We start from the raw sequence: 22029 nt of genomic DNA, 5'->3' as shown, positions 1-22029 counted from the left end.
AGGCATTTGCCAAGTCAAATGGCATAAATGGTGTCTGCAGTTGGAAGGTGCTCGGAACCACAGGAGCTGCCTTTGTGCTCTCTTCGTTAGAGCTTGGGCCCAGCCGTGCTGGTGGACACTGTTGCCTTTGGTCTAAGGAGTCTTGCTGCAAATCAAATTGTTAGTAGTTTTCAGCCTGGGAGGTGCACTTTGGAGTCACCTGGGGGAACTTCAGAAAAATTCCCACTCCCGGGCCCTACTGTAGAATTCCTGATTTCATGGGTCTGGGGGCAAGTACTTGTCGCCTTTTCCTTTTTTAAACTTAAGCTTAAACTCACTCTCAGGTGTTTCCGTCGAGTGGCCAGCCTTGCGGCCTGGCTCCTAAGGGTTCAGGAGGGAGGGGGAGCAGCCTTGGGGCCCATCGGGGTCACGTGTGCCTTCCTCAGTAATGGTCCCCCCACGGGCCCTGAGTGGGGCGAGGCCCACCACCAAAAACCATCTGGCCATCTCTGCTTTTGTTCAGAAGGAGATTCCCAAGGGCTGCAGAGTGGGGCTGGGGAAGGAGGTCTGGGAATATATCCAGAGAAAACCATAATTTGAAAAGATACGTGCACCCTGATGTTTATTGCAGCACTATTTACGATAGCCAAGCAACCTAAATGTCCATCCCCAGAGGAATGGATAAAGAAGATGTGGTACATATATACAATGGGATATTACTCGGCCATAAAAAAGAACAAAATAATGCCATTTGCAGCAACATGCGTGGACCTAGAGATGGTCATACTGAGTGAAGTAAGTCAGAGACAAATATCATATGATGTCACTTATATGTGGAATCTAAAAAAATGGTACCAATGAACTTATTTACAAAACAGAAATAGAGTCATAGATGTAGAAAACAAACATGGTTACCGGTGGGAAGGGGAGGGGGAGGGATAAATTGGGAGATTGGGATTGACATGTACACACTACTATGTATAAAATAGGTAACTAGTAAGGACCTACTGTATAGCACAGGGAACGCTTCTTGTTAGTCTGTAACGGCCTCTATGGGAAAAGAATCTAAAAAAGAATGGATATATGTGTATGTATAACTGATTTGTTTTGCTGTACAGCAAAAACTAACACAACATTTAAAATCAACTATACTCCCATAAAAATTATTAAAAAAAACACAAAACAAAAACCACACTGCCACCATTCAGGTCACAGGGACATCTTATTTGGGTTCCTCTGGTCAGAGGGATGGGTTTTCTGTGAGGATTTTCCCACAGTCCCCGCTCACACGGGCCTCTTTTCCTGGTCCTCCAGAAAACTACAAAACATTGCTGCTGCTTCCTTTACCAAATACCCACCCTGGTCATTGCAAGTATCTGAAATAGTTAATTCTGATCTTTTTTTTTATCGTCTACTGCCATAAAAAGGCATAAGGGCATCACTGTTTTTTTTAAGTGCATTTATAAATTAAATCTTTTATTTTTTTAAATTAAACTTTTTTAAAGAAAAAATTGGAAAATTTTATTTGAGCCGAATTTGAGGATTCTAACCCAGGAAGAGCATCTCAGAAAGCTCTGAGAACTGTTCCCTAATTTTCTTTTTAAGCCCTTTAATTGCCACCTCTTCTAGTATTTAACCTGATCTAGTGAATCTAATAAACTCATAAACACGGTGAATCTCTAGTTCTTTTAGAAATACCATTTACATACGGACACTAATATGTATAAAATGGATAACTAATAAGAACCTGCTGTATAAAAAAGTAAAATAAAATTCAAAATATAAAAAAAGAAACCAGAAAACCTGAGGTTTCTTTTCCTCACATCAAAAAATAATAATAAAACAAATAAATATCATTTAATACAATGTTCTTAAATTTTCCATTTAATCCTAAACTGAGTTATTTAGTAGGTTTCTAATTGAAATAACAAAACTAATCTGAGATGAATATGCCAAATTCTCTTCAATGTTAAAAACGAGCCATCAAACACACTTTAACACATACAATTTGATCTAAAAACATCACTATCGTTTTAATTTACTACATCATCTCAGGTTTAATTTTCAGTCTTTACAAAGTTAGAAAGCAGCCACTAAGGGAAGTTTTTATCTTCCTGCGTGAATTAAGGTTGGCATCCCAAGCAAGTTAAAAAACAAATATGTGACCTGGGAATGGTGTATGTCCACAGTGATTCTCAGACCACTGATTGGCACAGACCTGGCTCTTAAAACTTTTGTGAAATAAATCATACACATCAGAGTGTATATAAGTGATGTAAAAGGAAAGACATAATAAAATAGACACTCGTGTACCCCACACCCCATCGTAAGTAACGGCACTGCTGACACCTGGAAAGGTCACTCCATGTTTCTTCCAGACACTCCGCCCAACCACCCCCTTCCACCTAGTTGTAACCCGAATTCTGAATTCTGTAGTTTGTATAAAGTTTCACTGCACACCCCCAAATTATATTTACTTAATTTTGAAGTTTATGTGTTATATACAATGGGTATTCTGGAGCTGACTTTTCTCCCCCTCATCCTTATATTTCTGAGATGACTAGCCGTTATCCACTCTTTTTGGGTGGAGGGTAGTATTCCCTTTTAGGAACACACCCCAGTTAGCCCGTTCTACTCTGATGGACTTTGGGGTTGTTACTGCTTTTCCTGTCACATTCCTCTGGTACCCACGTAGAAGAGTTTTCCCAGGCAGTGCTCAGACCTTTGTCACGTAGGGACACAGGACAGGAAGGCACTCCAGAGCACCCAGACGTGGATGTTTCTGGGCTTGAGGCTGTGACATCAGAGCTCCAGACAGCAGCACGGTCAGATGCTCCCTTCCCCAGGAAGCAAGCCAGGAGGACTGCATGCCAGATGGGGACTGATTGGAGCCCCGCCCTTTGCATCATAATCCCCTTATCCCACCAGTAAACCCCTTGGTCACAGGAGCCAGACTTTGTGGGTTCCATTCTTAGTAATATAAGTGCCTTGATTGGAGTACTCCTTACCTAGCAATCTAAGGTAGTTAGGGGTCTAGAGACACATCCTGTGGTCCTAGCGATGTTGGAGTTACACCCACCTCTCTGGGGCAGAGTTTCAGCGCCAGATGTAAATAGATCCCGGTAGCTGGGAACTGTCCACAATGTTATGGTTAGGTGGGGGTTATAGTTATTTTTTCTGTATACGTGTATATATGTGTGTGTGTGCGTATATTTGAACAGAGTAAAGAGGCAATGGAACAGGAAGCATAGGAATTCTATGGAATGGGAGAAAAGATTTGCCAACTATATGACAGCTAAGGGACTAATGTCCAAACATAAAAGGACACAATTAAAAGCTGAATAATCTAATTAAAAAGTGGGCTGAACACTTTAGCAGATATATTCCTCTCATAGGAGACCTATGAATGACCAACAGACACATGAAAATTTGCTCAAGTTCTGTACTAGTAAGAGAAATGCAACATAAAACCACAAAAAGATATCGACTCACACATTTTATAGTGGTCATTATGAGAAAGACAAGACATAAAAGTGTAGTCAAGCATGTAGAAAAAAAGAGAACACTTACAGACTGTTGGTGGGAATGTAACTTAGTACAACCACTATGGAAAATAATTCGGATGTTCCTCAAAATAGTAAAAACAGTACCACCATATAACCTAGCAATTCCATTTCTGAATATACATATTTGAAGGAAATGAAATTAGTTACTTTACTGAGATATTTGCACTCCCTTGTTCACTGTATTAATATTTACCTAAAATATGCAAGGCATAGTCATTAACTATGTCATTGTTTATCAGTGGTTAAATGAATCCTTTTAATGTGCTGTTGCATTCTCTTTGCTAGTATTTTGTGGAGGATTTTTGCATCTATGTTCATCAGTGACATTGGCCTGTAGTTTTCTTTCTTTGTGACATCCTTGTCTGGTTTTGGTATCACGGTGATGTTGGCCTCCTAAAATGTGTTTGGGAGTGTTCCTCCCTCTGCTATATTTTGGAAGACTTTGAAAAGAATAGGTGTTAGCTCTTCACTAGTTGTTTGATAGAGTTCGCCTGTGAAGCCGTCTCGTCTTGGGCTTTGTTTGTTGGAAGATGTTTAATCACAGTTTCGATTTCAGTGCTTGTGATTGGTCTGTTCATATTTTCTATTTCTTCCTGATTCAGTCTTGGCAGGTTGTGCATTTCTAAGAAGTTTTCCATTTCTTCCAGATTGTCCAATTTATTGGCATAGAGTTGCTTGTAGCAATCTCTCATGATCTTTTGTATTTCTGCAGTGTCAGTTGTTACTTCTCCTTTTTCATTTCTAATTCTATTGATTTGAGTCTTCTCCCTTTTTTTCTTGATGAATCTGGCTAATGGTTTATCAATTTTGTTTATCTTCCCAAAGAACCAGCTTTTGGTTTTCTTGATATTTGCTGTTGTTTCCTTCATTTCTTTTTCATTTATTACTCATCTGATGTTTTTGATTTCTTTCCTTCTGCGAACCTTGGGGGTTTTTTGTTCTTCTTTCTCTTATGGCTTTAGGTGCAAGGTTAGGTTGTTTATTTGAGATGTTTCCTGTTCCTTAAGGTAGGATTGTATTGCTATAAACTTCCCTCTTAGAACTGCTTTTGCTACATCCCATAGGTTTTTGGTCGTCATGTCTCCATTGTCATGTGTTGCTAGGTATTTTTTGATTTCCTCTTTGATTTCTTCAGTGATCACTTCGTTATTAAGTAGTGTATTGTTTAGCCTCCTTGCGTTTGTATTTTTTACAGATCTCTTCCTGAAATTGCTATCTAGTCTCATAGCATTGTGGTCGGAAAAGATACTTGATAGAGTTTCAATTTTCTTAAATTTACCAAGGCTTGATTTGTGACCCAAGATATGATCTATCTTGGAGAACGTTCCATGTGCATTTGAGAAAAATGTGTATTCTGTTGTTTTTGGATGGAATGCCCTATAAATATCAATTAGGTCCACCTTTTTTAATGTATCACATAAAGCTTGTGTTTCCTTATTTATTTTCATTTTGGATGATCTGTCCATTGGTGAAAGTGGGGTGTTAAAGTCCCCTACTATGAATATGTTATTGTCGATTTCCCCTTTTATGGCTGTTAGTATTTGTTTTATGTACTGAGGTGCCCCTATGTTGGGTGCATAAATATTTACAATTGTCATATCTTCCTCTTGGATCGATCCCTTGATCATTATGTAGTATCCTTCTTTGTCTCTTGTAATAGTCTTTATTTTAAATTCTATTTTTTTCTGATATGAGAATTGCTACCCCAGCTTTCTTTTGAATTCCATTTGCATGGAATATCATTTTCCATCCCCTCACTTTCATTCTGTATGTGTCCCTCAGTCTGAAGTGTGTCTCTTGTACACAGCATATATATGGGTCTTGGATTTGTATCCATTCAGCTTGTCTGTGTCTTTTGGTCGGAGCATTTAACCCATTTACCTTTAAAGTAATTATCAATATGTATGTTCCCCTTCCCACTTCTTAATTATTTTGTATTTGTTTTTGTAGATCTTTTTCTTCTCTTGTGTTTCTTGCCTAGAAAAGTTCCTTTAGCATTTGCTGTAAAGTTAGTTTGGTGGTGCTGAAGTCTCTCAGCTTTTGCTTGTCGTTAAAGTTTTTAATTTCCCTATCAAATGTGAATGAGATCCTTGTTGGGTAGTGTAATCTGGGTTCTAGATTTTTCTCCTTCATCACTTTAAATATGTCCTGCCACTCCCTTCTGGCTTGCAGGGTTTCTGCTGAAAGATCCACTGTTAACCTTATGGGGAATCTCTTTTGTGTTGTTTGTTTGTTTGTTTGTTTTCCCCTGCTGCTTTTAATATGTTTTCTTTGTATTTAATTTTTGATAGTTTGATTAATATGTGTCTTGGCGTGTTTCTCCTTGGATTTATCCTGCATGGGACTCTGTGCTTCCTGGATTTGATTAAATTTTTCCTTTCCCATATTACGTATATTTTGAACTATAATCTTTTCAAATATTTTCTCAGTCCCTTTCGTTTTCTCTTCTTCTTCTGGGACACATATGATTCGAATGTGGTGCATTTAATATTGTCCAAGAGGTTTGTGAGACTGTCTGCAGATCTTTTCATTCTTTTCTCCTTATTCTGCTCTGCAGTTTTATTTCCATTATTTTACTTCCAGGTCACTTATCCATTTTGCTGCCTCAGTTATTCTGCTACTGATCCATTCTACAGTATTTTTAGTTTCATTTATTATGCTGTTCATCATTACTTGTTTCTTCTTTACTTGTTCTAGGTCTTGTCAAATGTTTCTTGCATTTTCTCTATTCTATTTCACAGATTTTGGATCATCTTCACTATCATTATTCTGAATTCTTTTTCAGGTAGACTGCCTATTTCCTCTTCATTTATTAGGTCTGGTGGGTTTTTACCTTGCTCCGTCATCTGCTGTGTGTTTTTCTGTCTTCTCATTTTGCTCATCTTTCTGTGTTTGGGGTCTCCTTTTTTCAGGCTGCAGGTCTGTAGTTCCCATTGTTTTTGGTGTCTGTCTCCAGTGGCTAAAGTTCATTCAATGGGTTGTGTAGGCTTCCTGGTGGAGGGGACTCTGGTGCCTGTGTTCTGGTGGATGCAGTTGGATCTTGTCTTTCTGGTGAAAATTTCCAGGTCTAGTGTTGTGTTCTGGGGTGTCTGTGGCCTTATTATGATTTTAGGCAGCCTCTCTGCTAAAGGGTGGTGTTGTGTTCCTGTCTTGCTAGTTGTTTGGCATATGGTGTCCAGCACCATAGCTTGTTGGTTGTTGAGTGAAGCTGGGTCTTGACATTGAGACGGAGATCTCTGTGAGATTTTCACCATTTGATATTATGTGCAGCTGGGAGGTCTCTTGTGGGCCAGTGTCCTGAATTTGGCTTCCCCACCTCAGAGGCACAGCACTGACTCCTGGCTGGAGCACCAAGAGCCTTTCATCCACATGGCTCAGAATAAAAGGGAGAAAAAGTAGAAAGAAGGAAAGTAAGAAGGAAGGAAAGAAAGCAAGAAAAAAGAAAAGATAGATAAAATTTAAAAAGTTATTAAAACAAAAATAAAAAAATAATTATTAAGGAAAGAAATATTTTATAAGTAAAAAAAAAATTGACAGACAGAACCATAGGACAAATTGTGAAAGCAAAGCTATACAAACAAAATCTCACACAGAAGCATACACATACACACTCACAAAAAGAGGAAAAGAGGAATAAATAATATATCTTGCTCACAAAGTCCACCCGTCAATATGGGATGAACCATTGTCTATTCAGGTATTCCACTGATGCAGGGTACTTGAAGTTGATTGTGGAGAATTAGTCCGCTGCTCCTGAGGCTGCTGGGAGAGATCTCCCTTTATCTTTTTTGTTTTTGTTGTCTGTGTTTTGTTGTTTGTTTTAGTTTTTGACCCTGGTGTGAAATATTTTTTAAAAATATATTTTTTAATTAAGTGTACTTTCATTTATTTATTTATTTTTAACTGTATTGAGTTTTCAGTTCTGTGTGAGGCCTTTATCTAGTTTTGGCAAGCAGTGGCCACTCTTAATTACAGTGTGCAGGCCTCTCACTGTCGTGGCCTCTCTTGTTGTGGAGCATAGGCTCCAGACGTGCAGGGTCAGTAGTTGTGGCTCACAGGCCTAGTTGCTCCACGTGGCATGTGGGATCTTCCCAGACCAGGGCTCGAACCCGTGTTACCTGCATTAGCAGGCGGATTCTCAATGATTGTGCCACCAGAGAAGCCCCCCTTTCTCTTCTTTGCTCGCACAGCTCCTGTGTTTCCGCTATGAATTTGGCCCTGCCTCTGCATGTAGCTTGCCTGAGGGTGTCTGTTCTTCGCTCAGACAGGACAGGGTTAAAGGAGCCACTGATTCAGTGGCTCTGCCTCTCTCAGGCCGGGGTGATGGAGGCATATGGATGCAAGTCTGGCCTGTGGTGTCCAAATCTGGCGTGACTTTGCAGCAGCCTGAGGTGCGCAATTAATTCTCCTGGGGAAGTTGTCCCTGGATCTCGGGACCCTGACACTGGCGGGCTGCTCTGCTTCCTGTTCACGGAGGCATGAGGAGGGACCTGTGCTTCTACACAGGATTCTAGGTGGTGGCAGCAGCAGCCTTAGCATCTCATGCCCATCTCTGGGGTCACGCTGATAGCCACAACTCATGCCCTTCTCTGGAGCTCCTTTAAGTAGCGCTCTCCTCGCGCACCAGGAATCAAAGAGGGAAGAAAATGTCTCTTGCCTCTCTGGAAGCTCCAGACTTCTTCCCGGACTCCCTCCCGGCTAGCCGTGCTGCACTACCCATTCAAGCTGTGTTCACACCGCCAACTCCAGTCCTCTCCTTGCGCTCTGACCCAAGTCTGAGTCTCAGCTCCCAGCTCCTGCATGCCCCGGCCATTGAGCAGACCAGCCTCTTGGGCTGGTGAGTGCCAGTCATCACCGATACTCTGTGTGGGAACCTCTCTGCTTTGCCCTCCGCACCCGTTGCTGTGCTCTCCTATGTGGTTGCAAAGCTACACCCCTCAACCACCAGCAGTCTCCGCCCACAAAGGGGCTCCTAGTGTATGGAAGCCTTTCCTCCTTCACAGCTCCCTCCCACTGGTGCAGGTCCCATCCCTATTCTTTTGTCTCTGTTTTTTTTTTTTTCTTTCGCCCTACACAGGTACGTGGGGAGTTTCTGGCCTTTTGAGAGGCCTGAGGCCTTCTGCCAGAGTTCAGTAGGTATTCTGTAGGAGTTGCTCCACGTGTAGATGTATTTCTGATGTATCTGTGGGGAGGAAGGTGATCTCCGTGACTTACTCTTCTGCCATCTTCCTGAACTCCCCCTCTATTTCTTTTTAAACAGAGAGGACAAAGGAAAAAATAGCAAACCAATGGTTTACCAGAACAGGTGGATTTAATCTTTTCTCATAAGCTTGGATGTGAGGCAAATTCCATGCTGGTGGGAGGGGCTGAGCCTTTCATACTATCACCTGAACCTGCAGAGCTAAAGAAAGGCTGGTCTTTCCCACAGACAACAGGGTATGGGCCTTTGACAAAAGAAGGATATGACACACTTCGATTAATAACTCTTTATTAAGAATTCCAACTCCAAACAGTAGAAAGCAGCAGCAACAACAAAAAGTCCTCAGAAGAACTTAAGGCTCAGCATTTGTGACAACTATAAGAGAAATGGAAATAGATTGATTTGACTGAGAATGAGGTAGATGGGTGTAGAGGGAATAGCGAATGGTGTATCGTACATAGGGGACATCCAAATCATTGCCGCTCTAGTTGCAGCACAGCTCAAGAAACAGTGCTTGAATGTGGTGTCCCAGCTTTTGCTTTGATACTCGTTTCACTATTGCTGACATCCTGGGGTGAGGAGAAAGAGAGTCTGTGAAGTAAACAGAGAGGAAAGACTTACAGAGACAAAGTTAGGAGAACAGTGAAGGTGAGTTGCATAGCTAGCTGATGTTTCCCACACCAGGCAGGACCTGTTTCTGTTTGCACACTGACCCAACTCAAGCCTGAGTTGATCTTTGATCTTACTTGCTGTCTTGATAAAGGAGTAGAACATAGATACACCCTGGAACAGCATGATGATCTCTAACTTGTGCTGTGTCTGAAGAGGGTGGAAAGGAGGAGGGGCAACACGGTCACTGGGATGGACATTACCAGTAACCTGGGCAACCACCACCACAGGTGCAGTGAGTGAAAGGGTCTTACCTTAAAATAGTCAAGGAACTGCTTGAGGGGCATCTCTTCACCATTAGGCTGCAGCCACTGTACCTCAAAGCAATCCCACAGTGACCACTGCTGGTTGTAGTATTATGGGACAAAGCACAGAGTAAAGCACAAAGAGTAAAATGGGAGCAAGCCCTAATCATACGCTCCTCTTTATTTCACAAACATGCCAGTTCCATTCCTACTTTGCACAGGTTCAAACAATGAACAAAGGATACACAAAATTAAAAAAGCCTCTCACCAGGTATGATGAAAACTAGAGCCTGTTCTACCGAAATAAGATACACACAACTTCTACGCATGCACACACACACACATAGCATCAATCACTGATGGGCAACACCAAAGGTTTCTATAAAAGCAAGCCCTTACCTGGTGATGGTGTGGGGCAAGAGGCTCAGAGAAACGGAAAAAAAAGGAAGGGCCAAGTTGATGAAGCTGTTCTTATAGGACTCAAGCTGTTGGTGTCCCTGAACTACCTTGTACAGCTCCAGACCTGCAAGGCCAACTATAGCTGCTATGGCTGGAATGATCTTCCCTGCAATCAGCTTGATCTGTAATACAGAAGGTGATGAGAAGACATAGTTGTTAGAGACGTTCAAGGTCTACAGAAGACTTCAAATGTGGCAGAGTTAAACTTGGAAAAGGATGCAAGGTTAGGTATAGAGTATTGTAATCTTATGCCGGTCAGCAGGGGGAATGTTATAGCTCTCTGCCCGGAGACTCAATACAGCCACAATGAAATGCATATGAAAGTTGCTGTCATCATCCTGTTGTGAGTGGAGACAGAGGAAGAACAGGAGAGACAGAGTTAAGGAGAAAAAGTTTTCCTGGATACTGGGAACTGAGGTATATTCACCTCAATTACCTGCCAGACCAGCCAAATACTAGCCAAGACCACAAAAGATACTTGGGTCATCCAATGCAGGAGAAACGGGTCCGTTTACCAGTCGTGGAAGATCCCACATGCCAGGGAGCGGCTGGGCACAGGAGCCATGTTTGCTGAGCCTTCACATCCTGCGCCTGTGCTCAGTAATGGGAGAGCCCACAACAGAGAGAAAGCCACGTACAAAAAAAAAAAAAAAAAATTAACATAATTACTGTCAGGCCTGTAATCCCCAAAAATGCTTAGGGTGGCTCAGCCATTTCTCATACACGGTTGAGGTCCCCATCACAGCACCTTCTCAAAGTTGATGGGGTAGATCTTGAACCCAGGGAGGCTTTCTGGTTGGTCAGCATGGCTTGAGCTCCTGCAGGTGATTATCCACTGCGGAAAGGGAGGAAGTACACGTTAGTCCTTAGATACATGTTAAATCCCTGTTCACGGTCTGAGGTGCCAGCAGGAATCCAGGGTGGGACAGAGATGTTCAGGCAGATAAAGGATTTGAAAAGGAGAGACATCATGGGAAAGAGAAAAGAAGGGGGAAAGATAGGGCAGAAAACATGTCAGAAAAGAAAAAGGTAGACAGGTGTGTGGGACATGGAGATCTGTAGAGACACTGAGGGCAACAGGTAAAGCCACTAAGAAAGGATATAGACAGCAGCGTTAATCATGACAGATAAGAGGTGAAAGCACAGAAGTTGTTCACTGCTGAATGAGTGGACAGAAAAATGTGATCTATCCATCCAATGAAATATTAAGCCTTAAAATCCATTCCATTAAATATTAAGCCTTCCAAACTGGAAGTCTACTATATTTAAAGATGGTAAATCCTTTGTGTTTCTTACCACAATTAAAAAAAAAAAAAAAAGGGAGTCAATGAGAACATACTTCAAGAGAAAGACATAGAGAGAGATGGGGAGACATGAAGGAAGATACGAGGGAAAACAAGAGACAGAGGGATAAGAGATACAGAAAGGAACATAGGGGGAAAGTGTACAGACAGCAAAGAAGAGAGTAATATGAAATGGGAGAGACGTGAAAAAAATCTGAAGAGGGAGACCAAGGAGGATAAATGTGAAGATTATGAGAACGTTCAGAGAATGGGAAAGTTCAAAACACCTGAAAGGGAGACACGTAGGGAGATAAATAAAGAAAATATACAAAGAGGAGCATGAGAGAGTAGTTATTTTGGAAGGGAAATGCGGGGGATACATCAGGAGGGGAGAGATATACAGATGAAGAAATTGAAGGATATATATAAAGAAGATGAAATGTAGAGGAAGACTTACAGAGCATGAGACAGAATACGGTAGAGGGGGGAAAATTTGAGTTGGGGGGTAGTTAGAGATGGAGAGATGAGGAGGGCTATCTAGAGAGGGAGATGAGGAAAGATATATGGAGGTTAAAAATAGGTTAGGCCTTCCCTGGTGGCCCAGTGGTTGAAAATATGCCTGCCAGGGCAGGGGACACGGGTTCGAGCCCTGGTCTGGGAAGATCCCACATGCCACAGAGCAAGTAGGCCCGTGAGCCACAAGAACTGAAAGCCCTCACACAGAAACGAAGACCCAACACAGCCTAAATAAATAAATAAATCAGTAAATAAATAAATAACAATAGGGTAAACAGGCATACCAAAGAAGGGGGTAGGTGGATGAGGAGATCTATAATGAAATGAATCAAGGAAGAAATCAAGGCAGAGAGCCTACTGGTAAAGATCATATCCATTTGTCCCTGCATATGGACACAAAAAGAAACAGAGAAAGAACAAAACAAAGCAAACATACACACAGAAAAGAGCTGGCCAACTGGTGCACCTGAGGGAGAAACAGTGGGAAGAACAAAGTAGTAGGGCATCAGAGAACTTGCCTCAACCAACCAACCTTATTTTAAATTGGAAGAAGCAAGGACCAAAGGACAGTGTGGATTAATCTCAGGCCTGAGATCTCAGAGCAGAGCCAGTGGCAAAACACAAGTACAAGGGACGCTTGCATAGGTAGGTGATAAGTAGGATGCTAGCTCTAGGCCAACTAGATAAACATCCTCACCAACACACGAAGTGGTCTGCAGCTCCTGGTCAGAAACATGGATCTTGACACCAGACTTCGGGGTGAACTCAAGGACCTGCACAGACTGAATGAGTATGATCACAGAAGCTCGGTCCTGAGAGCCCCTCAGCCCATAGGCCTGGGCAAACAGGTTGGAGGCAGCTATCACCTAGTCCAGATGCAAGGGCTAAGAGAAGGCAAGGTATGTTGGGGTAAGCATATCAGTACTCACCTAAGGAGCTGCAGCCTCCTTCCCATCCACGTACCCACATTTGACCCGACTGTAGGAGACCTGAGGGAGGAGACTTCATTGCTGACATCAAAGATGAGCGTCTGTGCACATACCAGAAAGGAGCTCCTGAGCTTGTAAGCTAGGAAAACAGAAAGATGTGGGAGAGTGGGACCTGAGAGGAGAGGTCTTTCTCATAATTGTGACTCCTCATTTTCAAGCCCGGAAGTCCCAAATTAGTATATCGCTGGGCACCCCCTTTGTGCCAGACACAGAGCTATTTATGAAACTTTTATGGATTGCCAGTCGTGTAGTAACATATTTAATTTATTAACTTAGTAAATAGAAATCAACCCTCATAGAACTCTCATGAAATTAGGTCACCATTATTCCAACTTCCTACATGAGGCTACTAAGGCACAGAGAGAAAATACATGATTAGTCCCAATATCAAATGCAGTTGAGATTTGAAGCCACCTAGGTCCCGTGCTCTTAACACCAAAATTTCTCTTCTACAATCTCTATAGCCCTGACAGGGAATCTGGAATGACTCATGTCATATCTAAGGGAAATAGGTACCAAGTATGTTGCTTGAGAGAACAGGGCTGGGCAGGTAGAGGAGAGAGGTTGGGAGGAACAGGTCTTTGACTTCAAAAATCACTCACTTAATCATTTAATGAGATCTCTGGGACTTGGTGGTCTTGCCACAAATGGATGAACTGCAATGAACCATGTCAAAAGCGTGTAACAAACTGCTTCCAGTAAGCCTATTCTGACAAATGGAGCCCAGAAGAGTGTAATACCTGGTTCAGAGGAAAGCTGCGCAGCAGCTGTCTGATGTTGTTGGAGCACTGGTTGTGCCAGTGCTAGTAAGCCCACGTCACACAGTCAGCCCATGTATGTGGCCGCTGAAGCACCAGGCTGAGCTGCACAGCCTGCAGCACCTCTAGGGTTTGGATGCCTGCCAGGTGCAGTGTTTGCTCCACAAACTTTGAATCCCTATCAAGAATTAGAGAGGACACAAACTCAGAGTTACACAGTGATCCCAGAGGGAGCTTAACAGCATGAAAAGTCAGTGCTGACTCCCAAATGTATAAGGCCCAAGGAATCATTAGATTATTTGAAAAGTAGACCATGTCCTAAGTGTTACACTGGTTACAGAATGCTTTGACTGACAGGCAGCAGACACGGTGAGCGAGGATTTGGACAGAATTACTCACATTACGTACTGGTTGACGTTTTCTGCTGGTTGCTTGAACAGACCTTCAAACTCATCCATGGCAGACAGAGCAAATCAACACTATGTGGGTTACGGGAAACAAATAAGTTTCTGTAGGCCTTAGGACCACCATCAGGAAATACAGCAAATAGGAAGAGCATGGCTGTTATGGGAGAACAGAGGAAGAAAACCCTCCCAATCTGTCTCGTCAAACTTGTCAAGCCCTCACCACTTCAATGTAAAAACCTATGATCTTAATCTGGGAAGAGGTTTACACACAAGTGTACATTCATGCAGAATTTATTAAGATGTACACATTACCCTAGGTATGTCATGCATCAATTCAAGAAAAAGTTCACACCAAGAATAAAACATGAACGATCTCTATGCAGGTTCTGGGGACTGGGAAGAAAGTAAGATAGAGGTTTGACCCCTGTGAATTCGGAGGTCGATAAATAGTCACTGGTGAAGTGATCTGGAGCACCTTGATGCTCGAAATCCAGGTTCAAAGGCCAGCTGTGCCACAGTCTTGTGACAATCAAGCATATCTTTACTTGTGTTTCCTCATTTTAAAGACAAACACTGTAACAGTAAAACTACACCTCATGGAGTTAATAAGAAATAAGCAAACATGTACACATTTAAAGCTTAGTTTGAAAGTCACAAGGGCATATTAAGTATACATGTTTTTCAGAATTCCTGTGAGAGTTACTACTGTCATTCCAATTTTACAGATAAGGAATCTGAAGCATGAAGTGGTTAAGTCCAAGGGCACATAGTATATTAGTTTTAAAATCCTTTTTATTGGCCTTTCTGCATACTGGGTAGAGAGAAACACAATAATAGAACCATAACCTAGGAGAGGATTTATATGTATAGAAATGAACACACACACACAAACACATCTCTTTCTCCGTCTCTCTGTATCTACACACACACACACACACACACACACACACACACACACCAACATGGGATTCATGGAAAGGGAGTAAGACACATACTGAACTGACTCCACAAGTATAAACTCTTCCCTTCTGGAAGGAAAAGTGACAGACTGAACTGTTACTGCTCATTTTCTTCCTGTTCCCATACTTCCTAAACATAGCCTCAAAGACTGGGTTAAGAATCATTTTGATAAAAGGATGGTTATTTGTGGTTTGAAAGGGGACTGTAATTAGGGCCAAGTTCTGAGGACCAGTTAATGGGGTGCTTTTACTTTGTCAATGTACATGAGAGTTATGCTCTTTTGTATGTATGTGTACTATATAAACCCAACTATGCTGACAAACTATTAAACATATTTTGGGAAACAATTAGAAAATTATTCCTAAATATGGACTTAATATTAGAGATATCTAAATAACTATCAGAGATGATATTAAGTTAATTTTGTTCAACGACAAAATAGTATCCTGTACACAAAGAAACATATCCTCACCGTTTAGATATACACTTCTCACATAAAGTATTTCACATGGTATAAATAATACTTCCCTGTATGCTTGCAAAATAAAAATTTCAAGTTAAAGAAATCATTATGAAAAGCGTTAGGCTCCTAGGTTTAAAGTGAGTGAAGGAGAGTTAAAGAAAGGGCAGATATTACATACACTGAGGCTTCATCATCGGAATAACAAGAGTTTGGCAACTGAGACACTGTCCCAGTACATATCTGTTCCACCTCTTTCTCCCTGCAAGGTTGATCACCTGCAAAGTGTGCTCGATGACATTCGGGAAGTTCTTCAGTGTGCACCTGGGGATGGACTTGTCAGGAGGGTCCTGGCTGGAGCTGTATGACTCTGTCAGGAAGGGGATAAACCCTTACACATTACCCTTGGTACCCAGTGTGCCTGACTCCAGAAGAGGCTTTCGGTACAACACACAGCAGCAGTCCATATACGTGCCTGTGAGAAAGTTGCAGCAGGTGAGGGTGGGGAAAATAACATCAGGATAGGACACGGTGACACACACTCCCTAAAACACACACATTACTCTCGCCTCGTCCTCACCCATCCCCAAAACTCACGAGCATCCACATTGTCCGAGGCATTGTCCACACCATCCAGGTTTTGGAGGAATTTATCAATCATACACATGCTCTGTGTGAGGGCCCACACAGTTCTGATGGCTCATCACACGGATGTGTGCGTTTATCTGGTTCACAGCTGCAGCATCTGTATCAGACTTCAATTTCTGGGTAGTGATGGAGAAATAGAACTGTCATTCACATAATCACCCAACAAAACTTTACAGAGCTGTTCTGAAAACTGATTTAAGTAATGATGCACAAGACCTAGGCTCTGAGGTCAGGAGGCTCTGTGGTCTATGACAAATGCCACACAGCTTGGGCTGGGACAAATGAGGAATGGCGTGAATAAAAAAGGAAAACAGTGATACAATAGGAGACAATGGGTTGAGTATCTGTTCTTTTGTCTACCGAACATCCACTGTTTTTCGTTACTAGCACCCCGAGTTGGAGTGCATTCACGCAAAGAAAACCAAGGTCCTCTGAACATACAAAAACAAAAAGGATCCTCTGAAACCAAGTCAGATCACATTCCTCTCCTCAAAGTCCTCTATTGATTCCCACTTTCACTAAGGGTGAAATGAGCTGGTCCCTATTCCTTTGACAACCTTCTCTCTTACCATGATCTATCTCTGTCTCAACTCCTTAAACATAGCAGTCATATTCCAAGCTCAGGGTTTTGCTCACACTGTTAACTTCACCTGGCATACTCTTCCCTGAGATTTCTTCCTGTTCTCGTATACCATCTTTAATTCTCTGCGGTTATACCACCTTTCCAATGAGGATTTCCTTTACCACACTGCAAAACACCCTCTCATGGCACTTCCAGTTCTATATCTTCATTTTCATTCTTGTCCCTACACATTATGTTTCACCTTGTTATGTTCTAAACACATACAGTGCTATGGTATTTATTATTTGCTCTAGCAGTTGTTCAAAATGAAGTTAAAACAAAGTTTGTGGTTTCTTTTTTATCTGATGCACTGCTATCAAGACTTCCTACGTTTGATATTTAATCTGAGAACATTTTAAAATATTATTACTCCATTTACAATTGGAGGGGCTTCCCTGGTGGCACAGTGGTTTAGAATCTCCCTGCTAATGCAGAGAAAATGGTTTTGAGCCCTGGTCTCGGAAGATCCCACATGCAACGGAGCAACTAGGCCAGATCCACAACTACTGAGCCTGCGCGTCTGGAGCCTGTGCTCCACAAAAAGAGAGGCTGCACTAGTGAGAGGCCCGCGCACTGCGATGAAGCATGGTCCCCGCTTACCACAACTAGAGAAAGACCTCACACAGAAAGGAAGCCCCAACGCAGCCAAAAATAAATAAATTAATTAATTAATTAATATGGAATAATTCCATTATATAGTACAAACACTATGAAAGAAACTCCAATACAAAGCGTTAATGACAGGAGTCAATCTGTATTTACAGTTTTTCAAATTTTACTTATATAATGTCTTAGAAGATAGCTGAATTTTCATTATTTACTGACTTTAATGTATTACATGTTTTGCTTGAAAGATGTCAGGGATATCCAGCCTCACAGAAAAAAAAAATCAATAACATTTTCAGATGACTCTTGATATTTATATATATATATATATATATATATATATATATAAACTTGACAAGCAATATTTCTTTAACGTTTAGTTGAAAGGTGAAATACTGATCCACATCATTACCCACTGTCTTTCTCTGTATTTTGAATGGCTCTTTAGTTAATGCACAGTTCTGTATCATCATGAATTGGTCTGGTCATTTGGAGAATACTGTGTTTTGGGGTTATGGACAGCCTCCTAGAACAGAGTGGAAAATTACCCTTTCACCTGATAAAATGAGGATAAAAAGGACATAATGTCTTAGTATTCTTAAAAGAGTTGTGATCTTTTGGACTTGAGGAAAGAGTGCTGCCAACCTCCGCTGCATTAGAGAATCTCTCATTTACTATGTCTTCTCACTAGACAAAAGCAGAAAACTTTCATTTGCTATCTTATATATTCTAACTACTTAAGTAGTACCTAGTATTTGCATGATAAAATGAAAGGAAAGATAAACACTGGGCAGGCAAAATAACACTGAACTTTACAGAGACGCCCCGGATAGATCCCTCTATAATCTAGCTTCCAGAGTTCCACATTAGCCGTAACCAAAAACCAAAGAAAAAAAAAAGATGGCTGGGGACAGGTTTAAACTCACAAATGAAAGATGTAATAAGTTTTCAATAAATATCTCCTGGAAGAAAGAGTGAGTGGTAGAGAAAAGAAATAAGGTAAGAACTGAAGGAAAGAGACAAACAAAAAAGTCCTAAGGTGGGCTTCCCTGGTGGCGCAGTGGTTGAGAGTCCACCTGCCGTTTCGTGGACATGGGTTCGTGCCCTTGTCCAGGAAGATCCCACATTCCATGGAGCGTCTGTGCCCATGATCCATGGCCGCTGGGCCTGAAGGTCCAGAGCCTGCGCTCCACAATGGCAGAGGCCACAACAGTGTGAGGCCCGTGTACCAAAAAATAATAATAATAATAAATAAAGTCCAAAGGCAATAAGACAGATAACCAGAAAAAGACAGGAGAAAAGTGAAAAACAAAGCTGAACCACATACCATATCCATTCCACTCACCTTGATATCACAAGGTCGGAACAGAAACTGTCGATTCAGATTGGATTTTACTATGGTGTCCATGTCTGTAATGGTGATTGCCATACCCTCCCCACAGCCTAGCCCAGTCATGGCAAAGGTCTTGAGTAGCTCACAGCCAACGGCCCCTGCACCCACCTGGGTGGTGGCCAAGAAGGGAGACACAAGATGGTTAGGGTCACTGGGTACCAAAACCACTCCGCACTCCTCACTACCCCTGCAGATGGCAAGAGAGGGTAAGAGGATCTATGACTGCATATTTAAGTCACAGTGCCATAAAAATCCATGGTCCTCTAAGGAAAGAGGCACAAGACCAGGATATAAAGGGCCTGGTGTGAAGAAAATGGAAGAGGGATGAGATGAGGGTACAAGCCAACACCATCCCTTGTACACCACGAGGAGGCTCCAGAAGAGGTGGCCAGAGCCTAGGGGACCTAAAGGTAGCTTTTGACCACAAGGTTCTCTCACCAAGAAGTATCTCTGCTTGCCCAGCTTCTCTTGCAGGCCGGAGCCAAATACAGACCCCTGCCCATCATAACGGTTCTGGCACTGAGTCATGTGAAGGGAAGAGAGGGTTAGGGAAAAGCCACCTTAAAAAGATCCACAATGATGTTTTATCTGTGGGCCCAAATCACATACTGGAAGGCATGTGTCCCCTGTAAAGGCCTCTTTTTCCTCAGGGAGACACTCAATGGCATCAAAGTACAGCTACTGTATAAAATGCATAAACTTTCCAGAGCAGACTTGAGGAGGCGGTTAGAAAGCGGATGTGATCACTGGTTAATCAGAGCTGGACAGCAAGCAGCAGGGCCGGAAAGGAACCTGGCCCACGCCCAGCACTCTCCGTCTCCACTCGCGCTGACCTTCATAAACTCCTGGGCAGCCACACAACCAGTGAAGGAATTGATGGGTGCCAGATCCCCTGGTGCCATATAAGCCGGCTTCCGGATGAGGTCTTCATCCAGGCTGTTTTGCTGCACTGTTGGCAGAGCTTGAGAATTCAAGCCTGTGCTAGTGTCACCAGTTCTGTTGCATCCTCCTGGAAGGAGAAAAAGAACAATCACACCACTGTGGGGAGAGGGAGAGGTAGAAAAACTAAATAGATGAAAAGGCATAGAGCAGATTTGGTTCAAGGACCTGGCTGGCTTGCCCACCCATCTACCTCATTGTGGGGCTGATGGGTCTGGTCATGCTGGGCACAGAACTGGTGCAGGGCCTGGAAGCCAATGTGTAGCTGAGGAGAGCGAGAATACTTGGCAAAATCTGTTATCACAAAGTCCTGCTCTGCCTGTGAAGAGGGCAAGGTTTTCTGTGGAGAGCAAGATATCAGAACCAAAAAAGTAAAAACCGTAGAGATGCCTGGAACCGTACAACACACCCTCCTGCTCATACTCACAAAGCTTATCCTCTTAGTTACTTTGACATGACTGACAATGCCTCCACAGATGTAGTCAGAGAAATTGGAGGTATCACAGATACTAAAGGTGTAGAGACCTGGGGGATGAAAAGAATGAAGGGTTATCTGCCAATTCATTCCCTCCCAAGATCAACAGCACTATCAAAACAGGGATATGAAAACCTCCCACCTTCTTCCTCACCTAACACCCTCCCCAATACATTGGGAGTTTGGTGTTAACAAATATAAGCTATTATATATACAATGGGTAAACAACAAGGTCCTACTGTAGAGCACACGGAACTCTATTCAGTTTCCTGAGATAAACCATCATGGAATAGAATATGAAAAAGAATGTATATATAGATAACTGAGTTACTTTGCTGTAAAGCAAAAAGTTACACAACATTAAATATTAAATCAACTATCCTTCAATTAAGAAATAAAAATAATGTATCGTACATCATAAAACAAAATCAAAAACACAATGCTGATTTCTTCAGACAACACAGGTATTCTATGTCTAAATGCCACTCTAGAGAAAAAGAAGTAAGCCCTGAAAGGATCAGATGGCAACTACATAATTTCTCTAGAACAGACTCAAAAATATTAAAGGAACACAAAATGCAACACCAAAACGCTAACATTCACAATTACCTTCCATCCATCAACACTTACCAGAAACTTACCAGCAACATCTGTGGCTTTAGTTTTCATCAAATTTGTAAAATTTTTGGCCATTATTTCTTCATAAACTCTTTTGGCCCACCCCTTTCTTGGGAATTTCTTTGACATGTGAAATATATTTATAATAGATGTTTTAATGTTCTTGACCTGTGATTTTACATAACGTGATTAACAAATTAACACACAAGAAAAAATTAGGAAATTTAACAAAGTAGAAGAAACTATGCAAAATACAACAAGTGGGGGGGGGAAAGTCAAACAAGTCATGTGCCTTAATATACATGTACTTGGAGTTCCGGAAAGAGATAATGGGGTGGCAATGAGCTCCGAAAGTAATATTTTCAAAAAACATGTGGGCAGAAATTTTCCCAATTTGATAAAACTATAAACCCATATTTAATATATATTTAAAAAACTGCAAAAGAGACATGGAGAAAACTATACAAATGTATAAAATGTATAATATATATATATATATATATATATATATATATATATATATATATATATATATATATATATATATATATATATATATGTCTATATTCCTCTGGGTTCTGCTTTTGCAGAATCCCATATTTTGGTATGTTGTGTTTTCATTTTCATTCACTTCAGAGTATTTTCTAATATCCCTTGGACACTGTTTGACTCTTTTTTTTACTTAGGAATGTGTTCTTTAATTTCCACATGTTTACAAGTTTTCACAAGTTCCTCCTATTATTGATGCCCATTATTCTTTCCTTTGTGGTCAGAGAACAATTTGGTGTGATTTAAATTATTGACACTTGTTTTATGGCCTAACGTGAAGTCTATCCTGGAGAACATTCCTAGTTCAAGTGAAAGGAGATTGCATTCTTCTGTTCTTGGGAGGAATGTTGTGTACATGTCTGTTAAGTCCATTCGGTTTATATCATAGTTTTGTTTAGGTCTTCTCTTCCCTTGGTGATCATACGTTTTGTCACTTATTTGGATATGCTGTTGAACCTATTTATCTCTCTCTCAAATTTTGTAAGTTTTTGATTCAGGTATCTGGAACTTTTTTGTTAGGTGAGCATTTGTTTATAATTCTTGTGTATTTCAACAGATTTACCCTTTTATCAATAATATATTATTAATCTAATATAATAATATAGTAATATATACTGTCCTTTGTCTCATAATTTTTTTTATTTAAAATCTGATGTATCCATTGTTAGTATAGTCACTATAGCTTTCT

At 41.4% G+C, this 22029-nt stretch overlaps 1 pseudogene across 1 annotated transcript; it reads right to left on the bottom strand.

The window, feature by feature from the left end:
* Positions 1 to 255: 255 nt before the first annotated feature.
* On the bottom strand, positions 256 to 20867 carry LOC308611137 (ubiquitin-like modifier-activating enzyme 1; annotated as a pseudogene). Its single transcript has 19 exons — positions 20816 to 20867; positions 20127 to 20224; positions 19893 to 20039; positions 19584 to 19769; positions 19370 to 19473; positions 19199 to 19279; positions 18713 to 18868; positions 16089 to 16255; positions 15770 to 15966; positions 14064 to 14128; positions 13647 to 13842; positions 12924 to 12985; positions 12615 to 12801; positions 10867 to 10953; positions 10364 to 10456; positions 10059 to 10240; positions 9669 to 9770; positions 9367 to 9564; positions 256 to 360 (listed from the first exon to the last, which is right to left on the bottom strand). The product of its transcript is annotated as a ubiquitin-like modifier-activating enzyme 1 (transcript).
* Between the last annotated feature and the right edge of the window lie 1162 nt (positions 20868 to 22029).

This window comes from Mesoplodon bidens, assembly GCF_964165515.1.
Source record: "Mesoplodon bidens genome assembly, contig: HAP1_SCAFFOLD_158, whole genome shotgun sequence".
NCBI classification, from domain to species: Eukaryota; Metazoa; Chordata; class Mammalia; order Artiodactyla; family Ziphiidae; genus Mesoplodon; species Mesoplodon bidens.
The sequence above is the reverse complement of the archived record's forward strand: the minus strand, read 5'-3'. Positions and strand labels throughout refer to the sequence as shown.